Source organism: Zingiber officinale, chromosome 7B, assembly GCF_018446385.1.
Source record: "Zingiber officinale cultivar Zhangliang chromosome 7B, Zo_v1.1, whole genome shotgun sequence".
In the NCBI taxonomy this organism is placed as follows: domain Eukaryota; kingdom Viridiplantae; phylum Streptophyta; class Magnoliopsida; order Zingiberales; family Zingiberaceae; genus Zingiber; species Zingiber officinale.
The window spans coordinates 91,186,231-91,198,583 of NC_055999.1; positions in this window are offsets into that span (position 1 = coordinate 91,186,231).

Consider the following 12,353-nt stretch of genomic DNA (forward strand, 5'->3'; position numbering starts at 1 on the left):
TCTAGCATGAGGAGGAATATATTTATCCTTAAGGTTATCATGCCTCCTATTCTCATGATAAATAACATTAAGATGATAAGAGTTGTTTCTAGCATGCTTTTTATCATGTGTCAACAGAATGAATTCATTAAATGATACCTTGGTTTTTACCTTGGAAGCTCCCTTCTTCTCCCACTTCTTCAAGTACGCCAATTTCATGAGCTCTCCTTTCCTTGGGCACTTTGTGTGGTAGTGACCCCCCTCACCACATGTAAAGCAACTAATGTGCTTCTTCTCCTTCTTCTTCTTCCTACAACTCACATTAGTTTCTAAATTAACTTTAGTGAGTTTAGGGTTTACCTCCTTTACCTTCTTGAGTGAAGGACACCTACTCTTGTAGTGCCCTATCTTACCACACTCAAAACATTTGATGCGGTCCTTTGTGCTCTTCTTGGTAGTTGAGGTGGAGGGTTGAGCTTCCAAGATCTCCTCTTCCTCGGATTTCTCTTCTTCCTCGGATTTCTCTTCTTCCTCTTCACTTGAAGATGTGGATGATTCCACTTCTTCCTCCCTTGAAGATGTGGATGATACCTCCTCATCTTCCTTCTCCTCCTCGAATGTTGAACTTATGTCAACAGTCGATTGGTCCTTCTCTTCTTGGACCAATGAGCCCTTCTCCTTGGGCTTCTCCTCTTCTTGGATTTGTGTAGGGTTCTCATGATGGACAATGATCTTTTTCCAAAGATCACATGCACTTGTGTATTCACCTACGCTCAAAAGGATGTTAGAAGGTAATATATTTAACAAGATTTTTATTACCTTCTTATCGGCCTCCGCTTGTTCCCGTTGCTCTTCGGTCCAATGCCGAGGTCGGAGGCGTTTACCCTTCTTGTCCGTAGGAGCTTCAAATGGGTCACTCAAGACAACCCATTGGTTCCAATCCATTTGGAACCATGTCTCCAACCGCTTCCTCCAATAATTGAAGTCTTCTTTGTCGTACGGAGGTGGAATTCGGATATCCCATCCGAGCGGTCCTTCGGACTCCATCTTTTTCTTCCTCTAGCTTCTTGCTCTCTTGGCGGTTAGTCCGTAGAAGAGCGCCCTCGCTCTGATACCAATTGTTAGGACCGATGTGCCCGCTAGAGGGGGGTGAATAGCGGCTCACCCAAATCGTTCGCTTCCTACGTTGTTAGCTTGCGCAGCGGAATAATACAAAAATAAACAAGCTAAACAAAATATAAGACAAGAAAGAATGCAAACCAAGCTACACGATCATTTACGTGGTTCGGAGATAAAGCTCCTACTCCACGGCATGTCCATAAGGTGGACGATCCCTATCCGTCGGTGGATTACTCCCCGGAAGACCTCCGGCTAGCTCAAACTCCTTGTGGGTGGAGAAACCTCACCACAAACTCACCAAGACCTCTTGGACACAAGGAAAACTCTTGAGCACTTGTAGACTACTAATTAGACCTTAACCAAGTCTAATTTCATCAACTCAAACCAAGCTCCCAAGCTTTGGTTTTATAGCCCGCGGGTTGAAAACCCCGCCTACCAGTCGACTGCTAAAACATGCAGTCAACTGCTACAGTAGTGCTACAGTACTGCTACAGTGACGCTACGGTACTGCTACAGTGACGCTACGGTACTGCTACAGTAAACCCTAATTCTAGTATTTTACTCCGAGTACAATCTCTCAGCACTCGTCCCTGCCCGACCAACCTAGACCTAGCCTTCTAGCCTCCTCCATCAGCCTTGTGTCCCTCGGATGCCTCCCCATCCTTCACGTCTTGCCTTCTGGAGCTTCCATCGGCCTTGTCATTGTTGTCGGGTCTTCCTTTGCCAAGAGGTCGCGCCTCCGGGACTTCATCCATTGCCAAGTTACACTTGGACTTACGTTGCTAAGACTACATGCTTGGACTTACACTGCCAAGACTCATCCTTGGACTTTCCTCCTTTGCCAAGATCACACTTGGACTTCCTTGTTGTACCTGTATTCTGCACACTCATAATGCATATCAAATACAACAATAAACCTAACTTAAACCTTTGCCCAAACATCAAAACCTAGGGTCACTAGATTGCTCCAACAATTTGGACTGTCCATTGAAGATCAGAGAGATCTGAGTCATCCGTTGAGGATCTGGTCCATCCAAGTTACGAGGAAGCACATCACAGCCGTAGATGAAGATCTAGAAGCTTTGATCCAGATCTAAGATGTTCTAGTCGTTGATCAAGCCCAGAAACAATATGTACCGCTCGATCAATTTTGAAGTTGATTTAAATCGTTTGAGAAGCCACAATGTCATCGAGCTCGGTTCCTCGCGATTTCCATATTGTTCACCATCTTCCGCGTGATGGTCGCAGTTCCCGTTCACATTTCCAGATCTGAGAGCTGGACTTCTTCATCATCGGTGATTTCCGAGTGAGTGGCGACCAGCGTCCTAGGGCACAGAGAGCGGTAGAGGCGTTCCCAGTCCGCAGTTGATGATCTGTCCATTTCGCAATCTGGCAGAGCCGTTCCCAGCCCACGATTTCCACCATCACGGGAGCTCGAGAGGCATTCCCAGTAGCTCCAATCTTCCTCCGGCTACCATTCCATCCGGGACATCCGAATCGATCTGATCAATCGATTCGAGTCTGCAAATTCCAGAACTCAACATCTCTGTTCTTCACGCGTTGAGTTACCAGGCGATTGCTATAACGCCCGCCCCTTTACTACCCTAAGGGAGGGACGGGGTTACTTACTTGAATCATACATACATATAAAAATCATGGCAGCGGAAGTACATACATACATAAGAAAAACTAACTACTGATCATGCTATCATAACAGCATACTAATAAAACATGGCATGTGTGCTATAACCTCATGTAACATAGTAAACATGTCAACATGCTAGTGCATATAACTTGATTCAATATTTTCTACTTGCAACATGATCATATTACTAAAGCATAAAACATGAAACATAAGTTCACCTCAAGTATAAATCATCCAAAAGTATCTAGTAGGAAAATAGTTCATAAGAAAAACTTAGAGAATAAATAAGTCTTGAAATATAAAATAGATCTTCTTTCCACCATGCCACTTCCACACACATCTTTCGCCCTTCCTGCTGCTCCTTTTAGTGTAGTCATTCCTTACCCTTTTCTGTAGTACAAGGAAAACATAAAACTATAAGCACATAGGCTTAGTAAGACTCTTTCCTACTCACAAAACATAAGTCATGCATCTTAACATAAAGTGGTGACATGTTCATTTAATCAACATCTAGATATAAATTTGCATGCTAGCATAAAGTAGAGTCATACTCATGTAAGTAAATCATAACATAGCATGTGAGAAACTCATACATAAGGAGTAGCATGATCATCTAAGCATCATAGACATATTTAAAAAAAGAAACATCTTACTAAAACATAAAGAACCATTTAGCATGAATAAACATATGCAAGATGTCCTTTGAAAACATGTATCATGAAATGAGTATATGCAAGATGTCCTTTGAAAACATATATATCATATAAATACTTAAACATAATCTCATCATGAGGGCTCGGCTTTGTACCACATACATACATGAATGCGCGCATCCTAAGTAGATCTAAGGTAGAAAATTTTGAACCTACTAGGAACTAGGCCCGTTTCATTGACCATCAACCTAGGGGTAACTTAGGAGCACATCCCTTTTACTAGGCCCGTTTCATAGACCATCGACCTAGGGGCGCTTAGGAGCCCACCCTTGGTACAAGCCATACAAAAGTAAAATAGCATACATGTTTTTTTTGTCATAACATAGCATATCATATCTCTTGTCATAACATGAAGAGTGCTCTTAGTCCCAACTTAAGGGAAGCATCTCTTAGGCTATCATGAAGAGTGCTCTTAATCCCAACTTAAGGGAAGCATCTCTTAGGCTATCATGAAGAGTGCTCTTAATCCCAACTTAAGGGAAGCATCTCTTAGGATTTTTTTTTTCCTCATACTTAAGCCTTGCACAAACATAACATGATGGCAATGGGTGCCCATAACATATAACATATCATAAGAATCATATCATGGTGGCATAATGTGCACATAACATGTGGCATATCACAGAAATCATAACATGATGGCAATGGGTGCTCATAACATATAACATATCATAAGAATCATATCATGGTGGCATAATGTGCACATAACATGTGGCATATCACAGAAATCATAACATGATGGCATAAAGTGCCTATAGCATATCATAGGAATCATACATGATGGCATAAAGTGCACATAACATAATAACATATCATAGGAATCGTAACATGATAGCATGAGCATACATATCAAATAGCATGGTGACATAATTCCTATTCTATCATAGTAAGTCATTATCATGCATGGTTAGGGTTTTGATCTTCCTACAAAACCTAAATCACAACCTAGCCGAGGCCTAGAGGTAGGGTTCTAGGTTTTTAACCCAACATGAAGCATGAAAACTTAAACTAACCATATATCAAAAATCATACATCATGGGGAAACATAACAAGCATAGTTAGGTTTTAAAACTTTTCCCTAAACCTTTCATTCAATCTTGGCCGAACCTTAAGGGTAAGGTTCTCAAACTTCTAATACCACAAAAAGCATAAAAACTTAAACTCACAACATATGATGGTCTACATATCATGAGAACTAATAAACAAGCATAGTTGAGGTCTTAAATTATCTCTAACCGCTTTATCATTCTTTGGCCAAAACCCTAAGAGGATGGCATGGAATTTCTAAGCAATTAGTGTTGGGTTCGTCGGGCCGCGAAAATCGCTTTTTTGCGTCGCGGAAACCCCGAGTCACCTAAAGCCATGGATCTCGTGCAAAGATTCGTAAACAAAATTTTTTCGAAAAACCTTTTTCTTGTACGAGTTTGTAAAAACTTTAGATCTACACTAAAGTTAAGATCATTACCCATGATGCGCGCCCCACGTGAATCCCGCTCGTCCAAATGGTGCCGGATCTCAAGACCGTCAAGCGTACGGTCCTCTAGAAGTATCCACACGGACACACTAGATGGAGGTGACCAAAAACCAAGGTGTGCTAGCACCTATGTGGTTCGGCCAAGGAAGGAGGAGAGGGAGAGAGCAAGAAGAACTCTAGGAGGAAGAAGAAGGAATGAATGATGGAATAATTTTCAAAATGAAAATTATTCTCCTCATTCAAGTGGCCGGCCACCTTCTCATGTCTAACTCCCATTTCCACATTAAATGCAATTAATGTGGAGCCATTAAAGAGTTGTAACCCCCATGAGGTGGCACTCTAGGATGATGTGGATCAACACTATTGGTCCACATCTTGCCACCTCACTAAATGACATGGCAACAAGTGTAACCTCCTCATTTAATGTGGGCCGGCCACATTAAATGTTATGGAGGCTTGTAACCTCCATGAGGTGGCACACATTGATGATGTGGAGCAATCCTATTGGTCCACATCTTGCCAACTCACTAGTGATGTGGCAAAAAGTCAAGTCAAACATGACTTTTTCTCTTCCTCTCAAATCAAGTCAAACTTGATCAAATCTCTCTCATGGTTGATCTAATCCAACCATATGATTCAAGCCAACTTAATATAATGAATCTAATTCATTAAATTAAGTTGATTTAATGAGTCATAATCTAAATTAGACTCATTGAATACATGAATCAACTTGAGTCCAACTCAGTTAGCCCAATTTGGATTACTCTTAATCCAATATGATTCATCAAATAAATCTAATTCTCTTGGTTCATCATATGAACCAAATCTCCATCTAATTGTCCTTAGTGTGTGACCCTATAGGTTCTTGTAACGTTGGCAATGCCCTAAACCTATTTAGGAGCATAAGTAATGAGCGGTATCTAGCAACACATCATTACTACCCAAGTTACAAGAATGTCGAGATCCGACATCACCTTGTGACTACTAATTGTGACTCCTCACAATATATGACAAGTGTCCTTCTATCCTAGACATCTAGATTGATCAATATGAGGCATAGACCGTGTCATCCTCTAATCAATCTAAATCTTGAACTCCAAGTAGACTCACTCGATCAAATGAGCTCAACATCTAATGTTGACTCATTTGGGCATGACCATGCACTTAGTGGTCTCACTCTATCAAGAATACCGATGTCGCTCCCGTCATATGGGAGGGATAGATCCCATCTACATCACTCACATCCCTCTACATAATTCGTTATATACCCAGTAATCGCCTTTATAGTCCACCCAGTTACGGGTGACGTTTGACGAAACCAAAGTACATAACTCCTTATGTAGGGATCCATGGTGACTTCAGGTCTAAGGACTAATAGTCATACTAATAGCCACATGAGAAAGTATATGACACTCATATAACGATCCATGATACTTTCTCATGGCGGGTCATTCAGTATACATTCTCTAATGCATACCCATGTGTCAGCTTGATATCTCTATATCCATGACTTGTGAGATCAAGTCATCGAGCTAACTTACATGCTAGTCTTATTATATTAACATTGTCCCTGAATGTTAATACTCGACTAGGAATGATTTAGAGTAGTGTTCCCTATATCATCTCACTATCGATTCAACCAATCGATTGATATAGGTAAGAACCTTCTACTCAAGGACGCTATTATACTTAGTCTATTTGGCACTAATATAAATAAGTATAATAACCAAACAAATGCCTTTATTAATATACAAGAATATGATATACATGAGTCCATACAATCATCAAATGATTGGCTCTAGGGCTCTAACTAACAATTAGAAGCATGAAAATTTTACACTAACATCATATCATGGTCTACATATCATGAGGACAAATAAACAAGCATAGTTGAGGTCTTAAATTGTCTCTAATCCTCTTATCTTTCCTTGGCCGAAACCCTAAAGTATAGCATGAAATTTCTAAGCAACATGAAGCATAAAACTTTAACTAACAACACATAAGAGATCATATATTATGAAGGAGCATAAACAAGCATGTTTCCCTTTCAAAACTTTGCTCTAGACCTTGTATCTAAACTTGGCCGAAACTTCAAGGTAGGGTTCCTAAACTTTTGATACCACATGAAGCATAAAACTTTAACTAACAACATATAAGAGATCATATATCATGAAGGAGCATAAACAAGCACGTTTTCATTTCAAAACTTTGCCCTAGACCTTGTATCTAAACTTGGCCGAAACTTCAAGGTAGGGTTCCTAAACTTTTAATACCACATGAAGCATAAAACTTTAACTATCAACATATAAGAGATCATATATCATGAAGGAGCATAAACAAGCATGTTTTCATTTCAAAACTTTGCCCTAGACCTTGTATCTAAACTTGGCCGAAACTTCAAGGTAGGGTTCCTAAACTTTTAATACCACATGAAGCATAAAACTTTAACTAACAACATATAAGGGATCATATATCATGAAGGAGCATAAACAAGGATGTTTTCATTTCAAAACTTTGCCCTAGACCTTGTATCTAAACTTGGCCGAAACTTCAAGGTAGGGTTCCTAAACTTTTAATACCACATGAAGAATAAAACTTTAACTAACAACATATAAGGGATCATATATCATGAAGGAGCATAAACAAGCATGTTTTCATTTCAAAACTTTGCCCTAGACCTTGTATCTAAACTTGGCCAAAACTTCAAGGTAAATCTCTAGATTTTCAAACAATTTTTAAAACCTAAAACATACGAGAGCAACTTGTACTGCAGGTGAGGGAATACTTACATCCTTTTTGCTTGGTTTACTAATGAAAATACCCTTGCTTGTGAAGCTTTTTCCCTAGGGAGAATTCCTTGGCTTGAGTTTGGCACAATGAAGAGGAGAGAGCTTAGGTTTCGGTGGAGGGAGAAAGGAGAAGGAAGGAAGAAGAAAAAATAGATTTTTCCCTTTCTTTCTCTTATTTGAAGAAAGCAAATTCATCTTTTTCATTAGGGAGGAAGAAGGCAACTCAAACTTTTCCTTCTAAGTCTCCTTCTAAGTGAAAGGGCCTTCACTTTAACTACAATCTCCCTTCTTTTCCTAACAGCACACCCCTGCTGGGGTTGCTGATTATCATATACATGCATCTAACAAGAGGTCCAAGGTTCAAACCTTGGTCATGCCTCTTTTTAAATTCTATTTTCTCTTATTTTTGGGAAAATTCACATAAGGTTTATTCTAATCATGATAAAATTTATATGAAATTATTAGAGATCCTATGGGTGTTACAATTGCAAGCTTGAGAGGCGTTCCCAGGAGCTGTGCAATTCGTCTGTGCTAGATGTGAGCTTGGCTGATTTCCGGAGATTTCCCAAGAGGCGTTCCCAGAGGAGGCATTGTGTGACGGTAGTGGGAAGAAGTTTAGTTTCTTGATTTTTGTTTGTGAACGTTTTACCCTTTTTGCAATTAGTTTGAATTCTCCATTACATTGATCAGATCATCAGATCTGACTCGTTTTCCTTTTCATTTCTTCTTGTTTCAGTTTACTGCAGTTCCTTTTCTGAATTTCTTTGCTGCAAACCCAATTCTGATTTCCAATTTGAAATTCTGATTCCTTAAAATCTCTACAATTACAGCAATGTTTAGCTACTAACTTAGTTTGCAATTTTCCTTTTTATTTAGAATTCTTTGTTTCAGTTTCTATAAGTTAGAGTTAGTTTCAATTAATGAATTTCGAAAACTCTTATTTGATTCATTGGATTTAGTTGTGGCTGTTAATATGCTTAAATTGTTGAATGCTTAACTTGATGTTTTTGGTTATATATTTCTGTTCAATGTTGCTACGATGAGGTATTTGATTTCAATTGATGAATTAAGTGTAATTGATAATTGGATGATACTTCGATTTTACAAGTTGTTTGAGATTTCAAGTTCAATTGATACTTGCTACCTTTGTTCTGTGAATTGGATTGTTATGGCTGACATTGAGTCAAGTTGTGAATGAATTGTTGGACCCGTGGCTGTTTTAATGTGATCAACCAAGTTTAGGTTAGGTCATGTTTGTCTGATCCCTGTATCTAAGTGTGCAGGAGCTTAGGAGCGCAGGAAGTCGAGCGTAAGACGCAGCTAGCGAGAAGGACGGCACGGGAATGGAGCTGACGGGCTCGGTGCGTCCGAAGGACGAGAGAGCTGCGGAAGAGTACACCGGTGGGCGTGAAGAACGTGCGCAGCGTTCGAGGGACATAAAATCGGGACAGAAGACTGCTCGAGGAGAAGGCCGGGAATTGGGTTCGGGTGAGCCCTATTCCGGTTGGCTGAAATCACCCAAACAAACTGAACCAGAGCAAGTCAACCAGGAGTTGACTTGATAAGTGTTCGGTCGACTGAACGTCATGATCCGTCGACCGACCCCCTATCAACAGAAGGCAGCCATTGGTGACACATCAACAGACACGTCAGCAACTAGCTGTTGGCTGATCGGTCGATTAGATCCTCTGATCGGTCGACCGGATCCTCTGATCGATCGACCGAACCGGAGATAAACCCAAGACTCAGTCAAGCATTCTGATCGGGCCAGCTCAGGGAAAGACTGTTGGTTGATCGGGCGATCGAATAATGGGGTCGGTCGATCGAATAATGGGGTCGGTCGATCGAACGCAGGCTCGATCCACACATACTGCATCTGGACGGAAGGCTAGCCAAATACGCAGGTTCGGTCGACTGAACCTGGGGATCAGTCGACCGATCTCTCTCGAGTCAAAACCTGATCCCGAAGATCAGGTGATCTGATAAGCTCTGGAACCCCTATATAAAGGGGCCTCGAACAACAACGAAAGACAACTCTGTACTTTCATTTCTTAGCAACTTCTATGCTTTTCAATTGTATAAAAGGCTTCTCCACCTTCAGAGAAGGAGACTCTATTAGTGCGCTCATTCAACCGCCTTGGATTAACAACCTTCTTGGTTGTAACCAAGTCAAAACCACTGAGTCATCTCTTTTCTTTTCTGTTATTTATTTTATTATTCCTGTTGCTTTATCTTAGAGTTGAAAGTTTGAGGAGGGTATACTTTTTGTGTTACAGGCAATTCACCCCCCCACCCTCTTGCCGGTCCCGCTGCACCAACAAGAATTACTTAAGCTTTTTATTGTTTACCTCTATTTCACATTGTTGAATAAAGTTGAGAATGGAATACTTGTTGTGTGAACTTAATAGTTGAATTTGGATGTTATTGTGAATTGGGGGATATTTTGGTTTTTACAAATTAGTTTGATGAGATGCAAAAGAATAATGTTTATATGAGAGAACCTTCCTTCGATTCTATTCTTGATATTATTAGATGAATTTACCTTGTAATGTGAATCAAATGGAAGTGCTTAATAGAACTTGTTGATGTAAGAAATTGATTGGAACCAACTCTAGGATATACACACATTTATTAGTCATCCTTGGAAAAATACGACTTGAGACTCCTTACTACAACTCTATTCTTTAGTTAAATTGAGTTACAATCTTTATTAATTTTGATGTTCCACGTGACATGTAAAAAGGCCGACATCAAGGTTCCAACAATCTTCCCCTTTTTGATGTGAGCAACCCAAGTTAAGCTAAGGTAAATAGACATAAAAAGTAAACTAACAAATTTTGCAAATAAAAGTACAAAAAGATAGAAAATTTAAATTTTGGTCTATCTCCCCCTAGACTTATACTTTTCCCCCTCCCCCTTTGATCACATAAATATTGGGGTTCCGAAAAAAATTTAAGGGTTAAAACTTAGAAAATTTTGAAAATAATTATTAAAAATTTCTAAGTTAGATAAATTCTAAGTTAGAAAATTTGCGAAGGAAATATTAAATATTTCTAACTTAAATTCTTGAATTTTCTAAGAGAAACTTTAAGTAAGAAAAATTTTTCTAAGAAAACTCTAAGTAAGAAAATTTTCTAAGTAAAAGAAAAAATTCGCAATAATTTTCACATAAAGAGTCTCTAAGTAAAAAAAATTAAGCAGAAATTTCTAATTTCAGAAGAAATTTTAACTTATGCAAAAATAAAAAATATTTGACAAACTTTCAAAAAAAATGTCAAAAATACTTTTTAAACCATTATTAAATTTCAACCTTAATGCTTTATCAGAAAGTTAATTAAACATTTTATTTCAATATTTTGGCTTCCAGGTCATAGCGAGGCACTAGGCATTCTTGGTTATTGGAGCAACAATCACTTCATTAGACAAAGTCTCATAAAGAAACTCACTGTTTAATTTTCTCGTTGAGAGTGCTAAATCCGATTAAAATTTAGATTAAGTAAGACTTAGGAACCCAATATAGGTTCCAATCAACTGGATTAACTAAGAATTTCTTAGGGACATATCTTTTTGAAATATTCCTAATTTATCTCTTATGATATCTAAAATACCAATTTACATTGTTAAATTTTCTAACATTGGTATTAGATAAGCATGCATGGTTTTTCAAGTTATTTACTTGTACTTTTAAATTATCATTTTCTACTTTTAATTTTTCATTTCCTAATTTAATTTTGTCGAATTCTTCTATTGGGCAAAATTTAGCTAATATTATTTTTAAATTCTTAATTTCTTTTTCTAATTTACAGCAATCCTTAGTTAACAATTTAATAAACTTGCACTACAAGAAAAACTCTCATAGACATCGGTGGAACAACAACGGTTTTAAGCAAAAACCGATGTCTTTGAGTATTTTACACCGGTTTTTCTAAAAACCGGTGTCTATGAGCGCAGATTTTCGCTCATAGACATCGGTTTTTTAGGCGATGTTTATAAGCGCCTTTTTTTCGTTAATAGACACCGATTTTAATAGCGGTTTTTAAAACCCGGTGTCTATGATAAAATAAAATAATTTAATTTTTCCACCCATACTTAGCCAAAATTTACAACACTTCACTCTTCCCTCCAAACTAAACCTATATTGCGTCGTCCACCCATACTTAGCCCTAAACCTATATCGTCACGACGCACTACCACTTTCCTCCGGCCATCTCTCAGCCTCATCTCCCTCTTCTCCTTCTAGATCGATGCACCTGTCTCTCTCTATCAGGATCAAAACCACCTACTTCGGTCCTAAGCAAAACCGCAGCATAAATCGTTCCGTTCTGCCTCCTCGTCTGATCATCTCTTCCTCCTCCTCCTTCCTCTCTTCTCTCTTCCCGGCTGAGGCAGGGGCCGACGAGATCCTAACAGCGAGAGGACGCCCACGACCACCCTGGCATGGTTGGTCGGCAATGTGAGGGAATCCAAAGGAAGAGAGAACAGCACCGAGATCCAGGAGCTCGCTCGCTTCGCCGTCGACGAGCACAACAAGAAACAGGTCTCGCGCTCCTCCTAATTATTGTTTTTTTTCTCTCCCAAAATTGGGGCTTTTTCTCCACACCAATGTTTTTCGATGCGCAGAATGCGCTTCTGGA